Source organism: Sorex araneus, chromosome 5 (genome assembly GCF_027595985.1).
Source record: "Sorex araneus isolate mSorAra2 chromosome 5, mSorAra2.pri, whole genome shotgun sequence".
Taxonomy (NCBI): Eukaryota; Metazoa; Chordata; class Mammalia; order Eulipotyphla; family Soricidae; genus Sorex; species Sorex araneus.
Genome location: NC_073306.1, coordinates 141,755,790 through 141,772,739, shown reverse-complemented (window position 1 = coordinate 141,772,739; position 16,950 = coordinate 141,755,790). Strand labels below are relative to the sequence as shown.

General features: G+C 51.4%; 1 protein-coding gene across 3 annotated transcripts in view; it reads left to right on the top strand.

Annotated features, from left to right (window-relative positions):
* The first annotated feature begins 8,831 nt into the window (after nt 1–8,831).
* Nucleotides 8,832–16,950, top strand: part of LARP4B (La ribonucleoprotein 4B) — a 71,466-nt gene continuing 63,347 nt past the window's right edge. The window contains exon 1 of one of the 3 annotated variants that reach the window (XM_055138400.1): nt 8,832–9,079. The gene's annotated coding sequence lies outside the window, so the exon portion shown is untranslated. Of the gene's footprint in view, nt 9,080–10,709; nt 10,729–16,950 lie in introns of those variants that run through there. The other 2 variants (XM_055138402.1, XM_055138401.1) reach the window with 2 other exon arrangements.

Sequence of the window (16,950 nt, the reverse complement as noted above, 5' to 3'; positions counted from 1 at the left end):
CAGTTTGGGATCAAAAGGCGGCTGAGCCAGCTCCCTGGGCAGCTGCAGAGAGAAACGTCGGCTGGGCTGGTGGACCGGGAAGCTGGCTGGAGCCAGTCCCCTGCAGACAGGGCGTACCCCTCCATGGGAGACACGGGACACATGCGCGTAGGGAGGAGGCGAGGACTGAGCCAGGAGACGCTGAGAGAGCGAGGCCAGTGCTGGGGGGGACAGCATCAGGAAGCTGTCCGCTCCCCCAGCACGCAGGGAACACTCCGCTTCAAATTCTTTTGCTGCTGTTTTGGGTTTTAGGGTCACACCTAGCATGCTCAGTTGCCCCGTGAGGTGCAGGGGCTCATACCTGGTCTTGTATGCAGAGCATGCACGCAGCTCTTTGCACTGGCTCTGGCTCTCCTGGGTTTTGTTTGTTTGTTTTTGTTTTTCTTGCTTTGTGATACGGGGGATTGAGCCCAGGACCTCTCCTTTGTCAAGCACATGCTCTGCCCTCACCACAGATCCACTACCACAAAGGGGTAGACAGGGCCCTTTCCAGTCCTGCTCGGCCACCCCGGCAGCCAGCTCTGCCTCAGGCCCCACAGGAAGCTTGGGAGCTTCTGTAGAAGCCAGGCCTGGAGGGTGCTTGTGACTTTTCACCTGTTAACTCCTAACCCTGGCCCAATCCCATCCCTTAAGTCCCAGCCATTAACCTCTAGCCCCTGACCCTAACCCTAAGGGACTCCTGAGTCTGTGGACCAAGGAGCTACTGCTGTACCTCCCAGCCACTGACCCAAAGGCCATGGCCTGGGTCTGAGGTCCTCAGGTTGGACACTGTCACGTGAGTGGACCTGTGGACCTTCCATGCTCTTCTACTGTAGCATGGAAACCATGAGTCGGGCGTCACAAGACATGTTAGTCTCATGGCAGGATAGCCAAGGAGAGGCCATCGGTGCCCCTCAGCCCAGACCAGCCCCCACACAGCCAGAAACAGCTGGGGCTCCAGGGCACACTGGAGATGCTGCCTCAAGCCCCCAAATGGGGGTGGGGGCGGGGACTGGCCCAGAGGCAAACAGGAAGCGGTCCCAAAGGCTGTGTTCTCACCATGTGGCTCCTCTGTCCCTTAAGAGCAAGGCCCTCAGTCTGTCTGGTTCCGAGGTGCCACACCACTCCTTTCCTGGACCCACTCACACCACCCTTCAAGCATTCAGGAAGGAGAGGCCCTCTCCTGGGCTGGCCTGGACACAGGGAGTAACGTGTCCTTCATACATAGGAAGATGGTGTTTGCGAAGACCCCATCAGAGTGTGCACAGTCATGGCGGGCAAGGGGAGAGCAGGTCTGGGGCGGCGGTGCTGACTACACATTGGACCCCACAGGAACCTCAGCTTCTCTGAAGCAGGTGGGGGCCCAGCGAGGCTCAGCAGCATTCCAGGGGGTCCGGCAAGGAGGCACCCAGGGAAGACTGGCTGAGGTGGTCCTGGCTGAGGCCCAAGAGTGCAGGCAGGAGTCAGTGGAGAGTCCAGCCACCTCAGGGCAGCTGGCATATTCAAAGGGAGCTCCCCTACTCAGAGGCAAGGCTCTGGCCTTTCCTTTGTGCGGGGGACAGAGGCCTGCAGGAGAGGCTGACACCCAATACGGAGGGGCAGAGGATGCAAACCGGTGAGTTTGGGAAGCTCGCGGATATGTTCACAAGGGTCTGCGAAAGTGAGGGGCACAGAGGGAGCTCAGGGCCCCAGAGCCCGGCCAGTTCTCCTCCCCCGCCCTCTCCAAGCCAGTTCTTTCCATTCTTGCTCCCAGAGTGACTCCAGCAGGACTCCAGCCTACCTCCCAAAGGCTCCCGAGGGAGACGCAGAGAGTACTGCAGAGGCTGCAGCCAGCCAGGGGGAGCTAAAGGCAGCTAGAGCTGTGCAGAGGCCAGAGCAGGTAGACCAGATGCCTGCCCTGCAGAGGGTCGTACTCAGCATCCAGCAAAGGGTTGGAGGGTGGGGGTAAGGGTGGGGGTAAGAGGAGAACAGTGAGTAGACTCCGGAGAGCTGCAGCCCAGAACCAGGAGCCAGAGAGAGCAGGGGCAACATTTCCGATGTGTGATACCTAAAGGACAAGTCAGATCAGGTACAGGAGATGTGAGGTGAGAGGGTAGTGCCTTTGTGTGTTCACATGTGTAGGGCAGCATTTACATGCTGGAAACCTGTATCTAACATATCAGGCCTCCTGCACGCTGGGACTGGTCCCCTGGAAACAATAGCTATATCACACAGAGGTCAGTACCATCCCAGATGGTGTCCACAAGAGGGCAGTTGAACTGTGTCCCCTCTGTGCCCCGAGCACTGATTCACAGCAAAGAACTCAGCAGCATAAAGCAACTGTGCAACAGTACCTAATGAGAGACTTCTCTAGCATGAAGCGAACTCTGCAAAGGAGTGCTCACACCTGGAAAAGTATTCTCATACAGTCCAACAGTGGATTCTGCAGGGCAGTGGAAGGTCACCTGCCTAAGCACTCTAGTTGGATGACCCTGTTATCAGCGGAGCACAGGAGGTAGGTGTGGCTCTAGGCCCTGAGTGGTGCCCTGCAGCCCTTGGAAGCTATGAGTCCTGCCTCTACCCCTCAGTCAGTATCTGGTGTGATTCTGCACCAGTGCTCCTGTCTCTGGGGATTCTGAACTCTGACATGTGAGAGACCCAGGTGTGGCTGCAGGTGGGTGCAGCTGGGCAAGGTTGTGACTTCTATGGCTTCTCCCAAAGACCCCATAGTTGAGGCCAGGGTGTTGGCGTCCTGCACGCTGGGGTAGCTGACACTGTGTTAGTTACTCAGCAAGTCCAGGTGCAAGCTGTTGTGGAAATGGGCAGGGGAGGGACTGGATTCCCTACCTGGGTCCTCCTGTGCTCTTGGTGCCAGCCCCGCTGACACTACAGCTGTTTAACCATGTCATATTTTAAGTCACATGTTTGATGATTCAATTAAAAATCAGTATCTAGGAAACGGCCTTCCTCTTGTCCCAGGCCACACTCGATTGTCCAGCTCTGCCTGCTTTCTGGCCAGCCCTTGACCTCACCCTGCATCCAGGCCCACCCACTCGCTCCCGAGGCTGCTGGGAGACCTCAGGCCCTGCCACCCCAGCAGAGAAGCTGAGTCATGTGTTTTGCACGCCTGACAGAAGCAGGACAAACTTTTGTTTGTTTGTTGGCAAGACAGATGGGTTTGTTTGATGACACAACGCTGGTCCCTCCTCCCCGAAAGGGGCCTGGCTTCTGCATGGGGCAGATAAAAGTGTTTACAGGAGGAATGTTTGCCGTTCCCAGGCATGGCCAGCTCCCTTCAAGCCCTTGTCCAGGCAGTTTCAAACAGGAAAGAGGGCCATTCCCCAAGTTTCCTTGTCAAATACAGCTGCTCTCTTCAGTTAGTTTCTCATTCACCCCTTTGATTTCACAGATCAGGAAATGCTACCCTAGAGCCTGGAGAAGCAAGAGCTGAACTGAGGCAGGAACGTCCCATACTCACCTCCTGCGCTGCCTCTCCAGGCCAGGGCAAAGGGGCTTGCGAGGTCGTTCCTTCAGCTCTGAAGGTTCCTCAGTGGCAGACATCAGAGAAGCTGTCTGCTCACCTTCCACACCCTTTCAAGTGCATGTGAAAAGTAAAGTTATTTATAGGGCTGGAGGGATAACACAGGGGTAATGTTCGAGCTCTGGTTTGATTCCCAGCACCCCACATGGTCCCTGGGCAGAGCAGGTTTGGTCAATCTCAACCTCTTTCACCCCCAAATTCCCTTAATAAAGATTCAACAAGGATTGTGGGCTTGTGGGTTGGGTGGGTGGGTGGGATGGGGGGTTATGGGAGGGAAACTGGGGCCTCCGGTGCTGGGAAATGTACACTGGTGGAGGGACGGGTGTTGGAACACTGTATGGCTGAAACCTAATCACGAACAGCTTTGTAAGGGTCTATTTCATAGTGATTCATTAGAAAGAAAAAGAAAGAAAAAATTTAAGAAGGTGACAATGTATACATTAATGTTTATATTTTATTTTATTTTAATTAAATTCTTTTGTTTTTTTGATTTTGTTTTGTTTTGTTTCTGGACCACAGCTGGTGATGCTCAGGGGTTACTGATGACTGTGCACTCAGGAACTACTCCTGGCAGTGCACAGGGAACCATATGGGATGCTAGAGATTGAACCTGGGTTGGCAGCATGCAAGGCAAGTGCCCTACCTGCTACATATCTCTCCGGCACCTATATTTTATTTTAAAATAAACCATTGAGGGCAGGGACCACGTATGGTTCCATGAACCCTGCCAGGAATGGTTCATTTACAGAGTCAGGAGTAAGCCCTGGGTACCACTGGGTATGGCCCCCAAACCAAACAACCAATCAAATAATAATAATAAAAAAACAGAAACAACCTGTATACTTAATAGTTATTATAAAATATGATTCATGTTATAAAATATGCTTATGTTCTCCATAAGCAGAGTAAGAGATGTGAAGACATTTCCAGGATGTGGAAATGTAAGTTTTCATTTGTTTGCCTTTAAAACAAAGAGCCATGGGGATGGAATGATAACACAGTGGGTAGGGCATTTGCCTTGCACGCAGCAGACCCGGGTTCGATTCCCAGCATCCCATATGGTCCCCTGCATCACCAGGAGTAATTCTTGAGTGCAGAGTCAGGAGTTATCCCTGTGCATCTCCAGGTGTGACCTAAAAGCAAAAAAAAAAAATATATATATATATATATATAAATAAATAAAATAAAACAAAGAGCCATTTGAGAAAGCAGGAGAGAACAGGGCTGGAGTGCAGCGCTGGTACAGCAGGTAAGAGAAGCCTCGCACACAGCCAATGTGGGTTCCTGCTCCAGCACTGCACGGACTCCTCTGAGCCCCTCCAAGAGTGACACCTGAGCATTGCCAGGTGTGGCCCCAAATCAAAAACAGGAAAAGAAGAAGAGGCCACCCACAGAGGGCAGGCGAGCTAAGGGGAAAATACCCAAGATCTGAGTTACAAAATTCTTACTGCTTTTCAAAATTCCATAGTGTAGAAGTATCTGTGAAAAGATAAATTCAGAAGGTGCCAGGAAACTTCTCTACAAATAGGGGCAGCAAGCTTCTCTCCAGAGACACTCCTGGTGCCGGCCGGGCGGCCAGGCGGCCAGGGGCTTCTTTCCTCAGAGCTGGGACAGGAGGCCACACCTGGCTGCCCCTCCTGGGAGCCCCTCCCTGTCTTCTGACTCAGCGGGTCTCTTCTGGTGGGGACCGCACCCCATCTCCACACAGATAGGTTGGGGTTCAGGCTTCAGCACAGAGACCATTTAGACACCAGCTGTGAATGGGCAACGCAGGGCCGAGAGGTAGGACAGGGAGAGGCACTTGCCTAGCACACCGCCCACCCTGGGTCAATTCCCGACACCACCAGGGGTCACTCCGGAGCGCAGAGCCTGGAACAGCCCCTCGGCACTGCGGGGTGTGTCCATTCCTCCCAGAGAACGCCAAACCCCAAAGCAAGTCAACAGAACACCCAGATAGCAATGCCAAAGTGCTAAAAACTTTCTTTCTTTTCCTCTTTCTCCTCCTCCTTCTCTCCTCCTCCTCCTCTTCTCTTGCCACACCCAGCGGTGCCCAGGTCTCTAGTACCTGGCTCTGTGCTCAGAGGTCACTCCTGACAGCGCTCAGGAAACCCTATGCGGTGCTGGGAAGCAAACCCAGGTCAGCCGTGTGCAAGGCAAGGGTTTCACCTGCTGTACTATCTTCTGGGCCCTCATTTTGAAGACGAAACTTTATAGACAAGTTGCAAACTCTCCTATGTCCTACACCTAGATTTAGCAACTAAAGTTTTCCTATTGTTTTTCTGTTTAATTGTGTGTGTCACTAAATTATTGAGAGAAGCTTGCTTGATACCTTGACCCCTATATTCTATTATCTCAATTTATGTCTCTCAGGTCCAAAGTTTCTTTTATCTAGTCACAAAACAAGTTCTATGTAAATCAAATCCTGGAAACTTCTTTTTTTGTTTTGTTTTGTTTTTGTTTTGGGGCCACATCTGGTGGTTCTTGGGATTTACTCTGGCTCTGGGCTCAGGCATCACTCCTGATGAGGCCCGGGGGATCATTATGTGGTTGTTGGGGATGGAACATGGGTCTACTTAGCGCAAGGCTAGTGTCCTACCTGCTGCACTATCTCTCTGGCCAAGGAAGCTTACTTTTAGACTGGAATATAATCTGTATTCAACTCCAGTAATGTTGATACTAAGTTTTACTCTGATCCTTTAACTTGGAAACTTCTTCCACCTTCCACTTATTTGTGACTGGTTTTGGTGGTGCTCTGAATGGAACACAGGCACTGCGAGTGTGAAGCTTCTGAGCCACATCCAGGTCCCTCTGACGCAGGTGGGTCAACCCCTCTGCAAATATCTCCTCTGAGTCTATGGGAGCTCCATGAGTTAGGTATGGACTCTGAGTAGGACCACTCAGGCTGTCACATCCTGGCAACGGGCCACTGCTTCTAACATTCCTTGATCGAGACAGGCCTACTCTCTCCACCCGTTTTTTTTTTTTTTTTTTGGGGGGGGCGTAGGGGCCAGCACTGCCTCTCCAGCTGTCAGAGAGAGAGAGAGAGAGAGAGAGAGAGAGAGAGAGAGAGAGAGAGAGAGAGAGAGAGAGAGAGAGAAAGAGAGAAAGAGAGAGAGAGAGAGCGCACTGTCTGTCCGGCTGTCAGAGAGACTGTCTAGAGGACAGAGCACTCTATCCGTCCAGTTGTCAGAGAGTACTGTCTTCCCAGCAGTCGGTGAGAGTACTGTCTGTCAGAGAGAGAGAGAGAGAGAGAGAGAGAGAGAGAGAGAGAGAGGGCACTGTCTGTCCAGTTGTCAGGACACTGTGTCTAGCTGGCCAGCTCCTCTGGATCTGTTCTGAGCGCACTGCTGGGTGCTCAGACAACAGGCTTCTCTGCCTTCATCTCTTCATTCCTATCTCTGAGGACGTGGCCTAGCATCACTTTCTCCAGTTCCTTCCCAGCCGGTCTTCATCCTGTTCCCTGCCTACACCCCAGGACTCTTGCACAGCTGGCAGTAACCTCGTTCCTCCTTATTCTTGCCCATGGTTCCACATGAACTTCCCAGCAGCACTACTCATATTTTTTTAAATTTTTAAATTTTATTTTCACAAAGTTGTTTACAATAATTGATTACATTCAACATTTCAACACCAATCCCACCACCATTACACCTTCCCACTATTTTGAATTTTCCCACCACCACTCAAGCCCATAGGCAGAAGCAGCATTACTCTTCAGGGTACGGTGACTTAGTGAATGTTTAAACAATGGGTAAATTAATAGTTCTGAACACTAGAAGCAAAGTTTGGGTAGTGAGGTTAAACCAAAAATGTTTGCTAACATGCAGCAAAATGAAATTGAAACTCTAATTTTTAATGATAACACAAATATGTGTTAGTGAAAATGTGTCCACTGTTCACAAAAAGTTCTGGGAGAATAAAAGAATATTCACAGATCCAGTGAAATTTAGGCCTCCACGACAACTGTCTTCTTCATTGGTTGATTCAATGGATGGTTATTAGGGTTCTGCTATGTGCCCATTCTCTTCCCCAACTCCCAGTCACCTCTCAACAAGGACACGAGTCTGGCAGAGCCACACAGGGTAGTTGGGACTGCTGTGAACAGAGTTGAGAGGAAAACTCCTGGCTTAAAGAAAAGACTGGGGGCAGAGATAGTACGGCTGGTAGGGCACCTGCCTTGCATGTAGCTGACCCTGTCTGATTCTGGTACCACCTAAGATGCTCTGAGTCACGTTGGAAGTGATCCTTGGGCACAGAGCCACGAGGAAGTCCTGAGCACCGCAGGGTGTGGCCCCCAAAGCAAAACAAGATACTGAAATGGGCTAAAAGGTAGACATCTAAGCTCTGACTCGTCAAATAAGCGCGATTCTACTTCACAAGGGTGCAAAGCAAAGACGAAGGCGGAGGGGAGGGGGGAAGGGGGGGACTTGGTGGCCAGGGTCAGGAGCAGAGGTCTGCACTCCTGATTCCGCGAGCTGGGGCACCCTGGGGGGCTGCGGCGCCCCTGACCCCTAGAGGCAGGCGTCTTGCCCTCGCCCCAGAGTGCTCTGAGCACGCGCTAGCACGTGGAGGCCCAGACCCAAGCCCGGTGGCAGGGTCTGGACACAGAACCCCCTCCCCATCCCCCAGCCACCGCGGAGTCCGCAGCGGCTCAGGGGTCTTCTCACTGCCCCCCACTCTCTGAAGGCCCGGGGAGGGAACAACAGTCTGGGGGGAGCGGGGTACTGGGGGTGTCAGGGCAGTGAGCGGCGGTCCCGGCAGGGCGGGCCTAAGGGGCTGGGGTCCGACGGGATAGTGAGGCGGGGGCGACAGAAGGCTCCAGGGGGCCCAGGGGGCCCCAGGTCCCGAGCCCCAAGGGATGGCCGGGACACAGGAGTGCAGAGGACTGGGCTCCGAGGGCCCCGGGGCGGAGGAGGGGCCGGGCGCCACCCCGGGCCCAGGAGGAAGGGGTCCGCGCGCGGCGGAAGTCGGGAGGGCCCGTCCCGGGCAGGCGGCTGGAGACCGCGGGGACGCCCGGGCGCGGCTGCGCGATCACGGCGCGGCAGCGGCGTCCGCGGGGCGGGGCGGCGTGCGCGCGCGGGCCAATCGCGGGAGCCGTCGGCCGGGGGCGCGCGCGCGGAGAGGCGTGAGGCCGGGGGCGGGCGCAGCGCGCGCGCGCCCAATCAGCGCCCCGCGCCGCGGTGACGTGCGGCCCGCCGGGCCGCCGGGTGCCAGTCGCCGGGCCGCGCGGGTGAGCGCGCGAGCGCAGGGGCCGCGCGGGCGCGCGGGGCGGGACTTCCGCCGGGCCCCGGAAGCGGGAGCTGTGTGTTCTCATGCGAACGGGAAGGAGCGTTGGGGCGCCGGAGTCTCGAGGCTGAGACATTTTCGGGCCCGAAAGGGGAAGGAGCCGCCGCCGCCGCCGCCCGCCCGCCGCGCCCGCCTCCGCCGCCCGCCGGGCCGCCGCGCGCGTCTCCCGCCCCTCCTCACGGCCCGTCCCGCGTGACGCGCGGTCGCCGGGCACCGGGCTGCGGCGGAGCCCCGGCGGCGGCGGCGGCCTGACAGGTGAGCGCGGCGGGCGCTGCCCCCTCGGCGCCCCCCGCCCGCCGCCACCGCCGTCGCGCCCGCCCGCCGGGCCGCCATCTTCCCGGAGGACGCGGCGGCGGGGGGCGCCGGGCGGGCTGGGGCCGGGGCCGGGGCCGGGGCGGGGGCGGGCTCGGGGCCCGCCGTGGGGCCGCGCCGGGCCGGGCGGGCGGCCCCGAGTCGGGCCGGGCCCGGGCGGGAGCGCGGCGTCGCGGGCCCGCACTGCGGCGCCTCGCCCCGCACCCGCACCAGGAAGCGGGAAGTCGGCCGGTGGGTGTGGGAGCGCCGCCCGCGGGCCGGGCAGGCCGGGCCCCGCGCCCCCCGCCGGCCCAGCCCCGACCCGCGCGGCCGCCGCGCTTCTGCCTCCGCCCGCCCGGCGCCCGGCCGGCCCAAGTTGGCCCGAGTTGCCCGGGTGCGGCCCGTCGGCGCGTCTGGACCCCCGGGGGTCCCGCTCGCGCCCCGGGCCGGCGGCCTCTCCTCGCGGCCGCGCCGCCGGCCGCCCTCGGAGACCTGCACCTGTTCGCGAGCCGCTGCGTTCCGTGCCGGAGTTGGGGAAGTTTTACGGGTCTTGTTTTCCGAAGGGCTCGCGGGCCACACCCCGCGGTGCTCAGGGCGTCCTCGGGCCCGGCCCGGGAACCGTATGGCACGCCCCGGCTCGAACCCCGGCGGCCACTGCACTCAGAAAAGTTGAAGTCAGGCGAGGGAGTCGGCCTGCCGTGTCGGGTGGAAAGGCTGTTGGACTTCCTTAAGAGGACCGTCCGGGTGGATGCTGTTTCCACCAGTGCTGTTGCGAATAGTTGTGTTGTGTTTGCCAGGGTGTATTATGTGTCCGCTGACTGCTCGGTCGCCTGTGTCTGGAGAAAGCTGGTTCCAGGACACAGCGTTTATCTGAATTTGAAGCAAGGACTTACACTGTATTTGATTTGAGCCGGAGAGGGAAATAGGTGATGCTGAAGGAATGAAAGCTTCTTAGCTTCATTTTAACATGTTTTGTAGAAGAGGAGCGGAAATCACCTGTCAGAGAGGGAGAGTTTTTGGGAGGGCGGCCACACTGTCCTGGGCTTTCATGTGAGGAGACCACATAGTGCTAGGTAGCAAACCAGGGCCAGCTGTAGGATCCATTCGGCCCTAGAACCTCGTTTTTTGTTTAATGTTGCTAGGGCTAGCAGTGGAAGGAAAAGGAGCCTTGGAACATTTACTGCGTTTACTACATTTTACACAAACACAAAAGTTGACAGTATCTTGCTGGAGATCATACTGTATGGAGTGATAGCTGTAGGATTGTAATTTAGATCTAATTTTAGTTATCTTTATGATAGTCTATAGCTGTTACTTAAAATTGTGTTGAATTATCCTAATGTTAAAGACACAAATTTTATTTATGTTTGGTCTTTGGGTCACACCCAGCGATGCTCACAGGTTACTCCTTGTTCTGCACTCAGGAATCTCGTGGCAGGCTCCAGGCACCATATGGGATGCTAAGGACGGAACCCTGGTTGGCTGCGTGCAAGGCAGTCGCTCTACCCGCTGTGCTGTACTTTCGCTCCTGCCCCAAGACACAAGTTTAAATCTGATTTCATAATGCTTGCACTCTGGCAGAGTTATGTCATGTTTAAGGGTTTTCTTTCCAGGTTGGTAAACTACCAGGAAAATCCTGGTGTCTTGTAGATAGTGGACTCAACCCTTTCCTGGTCGAGAGAAGAAAACAAACACCCACCATGTTCGTGAAAAACATATTGTTAAAAACAAAATTACAGGTTTTGGTGCTTATGCTCTTTTGTAAAATTTGATGCCTGGTAAAGCTTCTCTTTTTCTGTAAGAACTGATTTTAGTGTACGCAGTAAGTGAGGCACTGACTTCAGAGAAGGTTAAGCTCACCAGACCTGATTTTAATCTCATTTTGTTCAGATGAGACGTTTTGCTCTTTTAGGTTTTAATGGAGGTGGTATTGTGACATCCTCCAAATCTCCCTCACCTGCCCTGCCAAGACTTTTTCTTCTTCATTAGTGTGCATCTTGAGTTCTCCGGAGCTTTTCCTTTTCTAGAGTCCTCTTGATTAGAAAATAAATGTTCTTGGGGCTGGAGAGATGGCACAGGGGTTCAGGTGCTTGCCTTGCATGTGATTGACTGGTGTGATCCTCAGCATTGCGTATGGTTCCACCAGCACGTTAGGAATGGCTCAAAAACCAAAGAAAGGAAAAAAAGAAAATAAATGTTGTCACTAGAGGTTTGAGAATAAGACAGGAAGTAGCCAGGTTCTCTTAATCAAAGAAGGAAGGTAATTCTACTGAGGGGATTGGACTTGTCTCCCCCAACATAAATTTCTTCTTTAGGAACAGAAAGATGATTCAGTTCATACTGTTTTTTTTTTAAATGGACCGCACCCAGCCATGATCAGGGCTTACTCCTGGCTCTGCACTTAGGAATTACTCCTGGCAGGCTCTGGGAACTCTGGGGTGCTGGGATTAGAACCCGGGACCGTGCTGGACAAAGCCCTCCCTACTGTCCTGTTACTCGGGTCCCTTCCTTCTGGAACTACCTTCCCACCCCGCTGTGCCTTTGCACCCTTCTGCTGGCTGCCCTGGCTGCTCTTTCCTGGAGAAGGGAACAAGGATGCTCTGAAAGTATGCTACCCACCTTGCCTAAATTTCTGAGGTTGTGCTGTGTGTTTCTCTGTACTTAGCACCAGTGATCAAGCATTAAGAATTAGAAGCTCCTTGTGGGTGAGATCCTTTCAGTTTGCAACTTTTTTTGGGGCTTTGTCTGGGGGTCTTTTGGAGTCATACTCATTGATGTTCAGGGATTGCTCTTTCTTTGTTCTGCACTCAGGAACTACTTCTGGTGGTGCTTGGGGGACCATATGGGATGCTGGGCATGGAACCCAGGTTGACTGCTTGTAAGGCATGTGCCCTACACACTGCTATCTATTGTTCCAGCCTCTTTCAATTTGTAACTTCCATGTACTGCCTGAGCCTAGGTATACAGTAGAGGTATACAGTAAAATTTCTCTAACCTCAGGTATAAAGGCACACCTGAGGACACCTTGCACCTTCCTTTTTTATATAAAAGTTACTTCCAGTGGGCTGAACACATGCTTTGCATATGGGAGTTCCAGGTTTGATTCCTGGCACTGCATGGTCCCCTAAGCACACAGCCAGGAATAGTCTCTGGACACTATAAGATGTGTGATCCCCAAACAAACAATTTTTGCTTGCTTTCATTAACAGATATAGAGGCCAGAGGGAAAGTACAGCGGGTAGGGCTTTCGCCTTGCAAGCTGGCCCAGGTTTGATCCCCAGCATCTCATATGATCCTCTGAGCACTGCCAGGAGTAATTCCTGGGTGCAGAATGAGGATTAACCTCTGATCATTGCCAGATATGGCCTAAAAACAAAATACATAAACAAAAGCAAATATAAAAATTCTTCACTAGCAAAGGATCCAACAGTGATAGTACGGCAGGTAAGGTACTTGCTTGCCCTGCATGTGGCTGACCTGAATTCTATTCCCGGCACCCCACTCTGAGCCCTGCCAGGAATGATACCTGAGTGCAGAGCCAGGAGTAAGCCCTGAACACGGGGCATGGCCTCAAAACCAAACAAAAAAACTAAAGAAAAAAATCTCCAAACAACCCCCTAAATCAAAAACGTAATATGTGGGGGCTGGAGCAATAAATAGCACAGCAGGTAGGGCGTTTGCCTTGCACGCGGCCGACCCGGGTTCTAATCCCAGCATCCCATATGGTCCCCTGAGCACCGCCAGGGGTAATTCCTGAGTGAAGAGCCAGGAGTAACCCCTGTGCATCACCGGTGTGACCCAAAAAAACAACAAAAAAAAACAACAAAAAAAACGTAATATACTGGCTTGAGTATTTTCCAAAGTACCTGAGACCTGCAGTGTTCATTTGAGAACAGTGGGAAGCAGTTGGAGGGTATAAAGCAGGAAAATTAGACTTCTAGAATTGTCTCTAAAAGATTTTTTTGGGGAGGCCACACTTGGTGATACTTACGGCTTCAGTCTCTGCACCCAGGGATCACTCCTGACAGGGCTTGGAGGACCATATGTGGTATCAGGGATCAAATTTGGGTCAGCTACACATAAGGCAAGGCCCTACCTGCCTTTCCTGGAGGTGCTTGAGGAATCATGCTGTGCCAGGGATTGAAAGGCAAGGCATGCTCTCTACCTTGCTGGCTCCCAGAATTACTTCCTTAGTGATCCTTCTGCCTTATGGAGTTGTGGCTAGGAGAAATGGGAGCACAGACAGCTGTGTGTCTGTTACCTCCGCCCTCCCCCCACCTCTACCTGCTTGCAGGTGGGACTTTTTGATTTACACTTGTGTTTATCATAGTGGAAAGGCCAACCCATGTTCTGAATGAAGTCTGATTTGCTTAAGAACTCTTTAGTACACATAAGAACTGGAGAGAGAATAGAAGTGTTAAGGAGCTTCCCTTGCATAAAGCTAGCCCTGGTTGACCCTAGCATTGCTTGGTACTGAGCACCACTGCTTGTGGCCCCACAACCTGAAACTTCTTTTTTTTTTTTTAATAAAATAAAACATTTTAAAAAATGCCTTAAATTTGCTATCATTTGTGAGTTGGTTATTTCAGCTTTTATTTATTTATTTATTTTTTCTTTTCGGGTCACACCCGGCACTACACAAGGGTTAACTCCTGGCTCTGCACTCAGGAATTACTCCTGGTGGTGCTCAGGGGACCATATGGGGATGCTGAGAATCTAACCCAGGTCGGCCGCATGCAAGGCAAACACCCTACTTGTTGTGCTATCGCTTCAGCCCCATATTTCAGCTTTTAGTAAAGCAGACTAACAGATTATAATTTTTTTTTAAGAAACATCTTAAAATTGGGAACGTTTAGTTTTCAGAATTCCATAAGCTTTGTTTTGTCAGAGCTCAAAGGGATAAAAAGGTAGTGACCAATTTGATACAGACTTTGTTCCCTTAATGATTATTCTCTGAACATGCTTTTAAAGATTTTTACCCCTGAAAATATTCTGTTCTTTCAAATCTTTTTGTAAGTCAGTATTTTCTGAATATTTTTTCCCCTCTTTTACATTCTTTTTATGGTTTTGAAGCTCTTTTGCTGGGGTAGGGGTACTATGAAGGCCATTTGGTGGTGGGGTCCAAATCTGGGGTCTGTGCATGCCAGGTGTGTGCTCCAGCCCCTTAAACTATTTCCTCGGTCCATGTTTTTGTATTACTTCATTTATGAAATTTTACCATGTATGTAGTTTCTGCCTCACCATTTGATGTCTGTCTTAATATAAGCTAGAAGATGCTATGTTCCTTTGCTGCATAGCTTATCATAGCTTGTATATTCAAAGTATGTGGAATCATTTTTTCTTTATGGGGTGGGGGTTTGAGCCATACCCAGTGTTGTTCAGGAGACCATGCAGTGCTGGAATGGAGTCAGCTACATGTAAGGCAAATGCCGTAACCCCCTGTATTATCTGTGGCCCCAAACTAGGAGTCTTGCAAGCAGATTTGAAAGTCCCTATAGTTAACTTGTAAAATTCTAGACATTTACTTATTTGGCTTTGCTGGGCCATACTTGGCAGTGTTCAGGGACCACTCCTGGCTGTGCTCAGGAATTATTCCTGGTTAATACTCAGGGTACCCTATGTAGTGCTGGTGATGTAACTGTTCATCGTGTACCTTAACCTCTGTACTCTCTCCAGCTCCAGAATCTGGATATTAGGGCTGGAGGGATGGTTTGAAGGATTGGATGAAGTGCATGCTTTGCATAGAGGAGCTGTGGGTTCAGTCCCCAGCACCACTTGGTCTTTTCAGCTGCTCCAGAGTAGTCTTGGAGCACCTCTGGGTATGTTCAAAACTGAGGACAACTGCCCCGCCCCCACCATTCCCACCCCTCTTCCCTCCTTACCCTTACCTCCTAACCATTGATAATGGTGGCCAACATACTTAGGACAGAAGCTTAGAGTGAAATCTTCTGGGTGAAACTTTCTGTGGTGTTACTGTAACTTGTTTCTGTTTATGGTCCAAAAATGGCAGTGCTCAGAGATAACTCTTTGTGGGACTGGGGGACCCATCTGGGTCTGGGGGATCAAATCCATACTGGCCATATGCAAGGCAAGTGCCCTATTGTACTATCTCTGGCCCCAAGATTACTTTCCTATTAATGTCTACACCTTCAGTGATTTTTGTTATCAAACTGGATTGCTACTTCTGGTTTTCCTTCACTGGTCATTGGAGCAAGTGATAAATCAGCATTATTTGCTTATTCACACCTTAAACATTGGGGGAGAGAGGTCAGGCAAGTCAGCAGAGACTAAAGGACAGGATTACATTAGTTCCTAGTAGTTGCTGTTTGTGCTTATGGCCTTTGATTACTACAGCTCTTTCCAGTCTGTATGCAGTGATGAGTTGCCCCTTTTGCTGAAATACTTTTTGTGCTCAGAAACAGAATTATCCCTATGATTAAAAGGAGTACAAGTAAAATTTCTAAATGAAACTGCAGAAGAATTCAAGCACTTTAATTTAAAAGTCTCTATGACTTGTGAAATGATAGCAGCGAGTAAAACGTTTTCTTACTGAAGAGTACCTTTGGATTCTAAATAACTGAGTTTTAGTATTTTCAGCCTGGCACATGGGCATATTTATATGCTATTTCATTCAAGTACAGAATTTTTTTTTTAGCTTTTTAAACTTTTTTTAATTTTTAAATTTTTATTTATTTTTTGCTTTTTTTGGGTCACACCTGGCGATGCACAGGGGTTACTCCTAACTCATGCACTCAGGAATCACTCCTGGAGGTGCTCAGGGGACCATATGGGATGCTGGGAATTGAACCGGGTTGACTGTGTGCAAAGCAAAAGCCCTACCCGCTATGCTATCGCTCCAGCCCCCCAGAATATTTTTGTGTGTTATGTTTTTGTTTCATTTTTGTTTTTTTTGGCCACACCCAGTGATGCCCAGGGGTGGGTACTCCTGGCTTTCCACTCAGGAATTAGTCCTGGTGATTCTGGGGAATATATGAGATGTTGGGGATCAAACCTGTGTCGTCCACATGTAGGGCAAGCACCCTACCCACTGTGCTGTCTCTCTAGCCCCTGTTTGTTTATTTCTGGGCCACACTCGTCTGGCTACACCTGGATCTGTGCTCAGGAATCACTCCTGGTGGTGCTTGGGAGACCATATTCAGTGCTTGGGATTGGCCACGTACATATGGCGAGTGCTTTAACCCCAGTACTATTCTCCATCCCCCTCAAATTCAGAATATTGAGAGCCTACTTGATTGTCATTTTGACAGTTTTTCTTTTTTTCCATTTTGGCAGTTTTGTGTATTAATTCAGTGTAAAGTTTCATGAAACCATAAGAGTTAACTCAAGGTAAAAAGCTATAGGTCACCACTGACCACAGAGCTTCATGAAATGATAAGGGTTAACTCAAAAAAGCTATAGATTACTCCTATAAACAAAGCAGGAGTAAGCCCTGAGCACCCTTGGGTGTGGCCCAAACACCAATAAAAAAAATGTTGATCTGATGTTTTTTCATAGTCATTCTATGTCCATAAATCATTATCACTCATGTGTAGAAGAATTGGGGGTGTGTGGATTATAATTAGGTAAATTTAGCGATAATTTGTAAAAAGTATATTTTTCGGGGGCTGGAGTGATAGCACAGCGGGTAGGGCGTTTGCCTTGCACGAGGCTGACCCGGGTTCGAATCCCAGCATTCCATATGGTCCCCTGAGCACCGCTAGGGGTGATTCCTGAGTGCATGAGCTAGGAGTGACCCCTGTGCATCGCCGGGTGTGACCCAAAAAGCAAAAAAAAAAAGTATATTTGTCAATGTTTAATAATCAGCTTAATCAGTT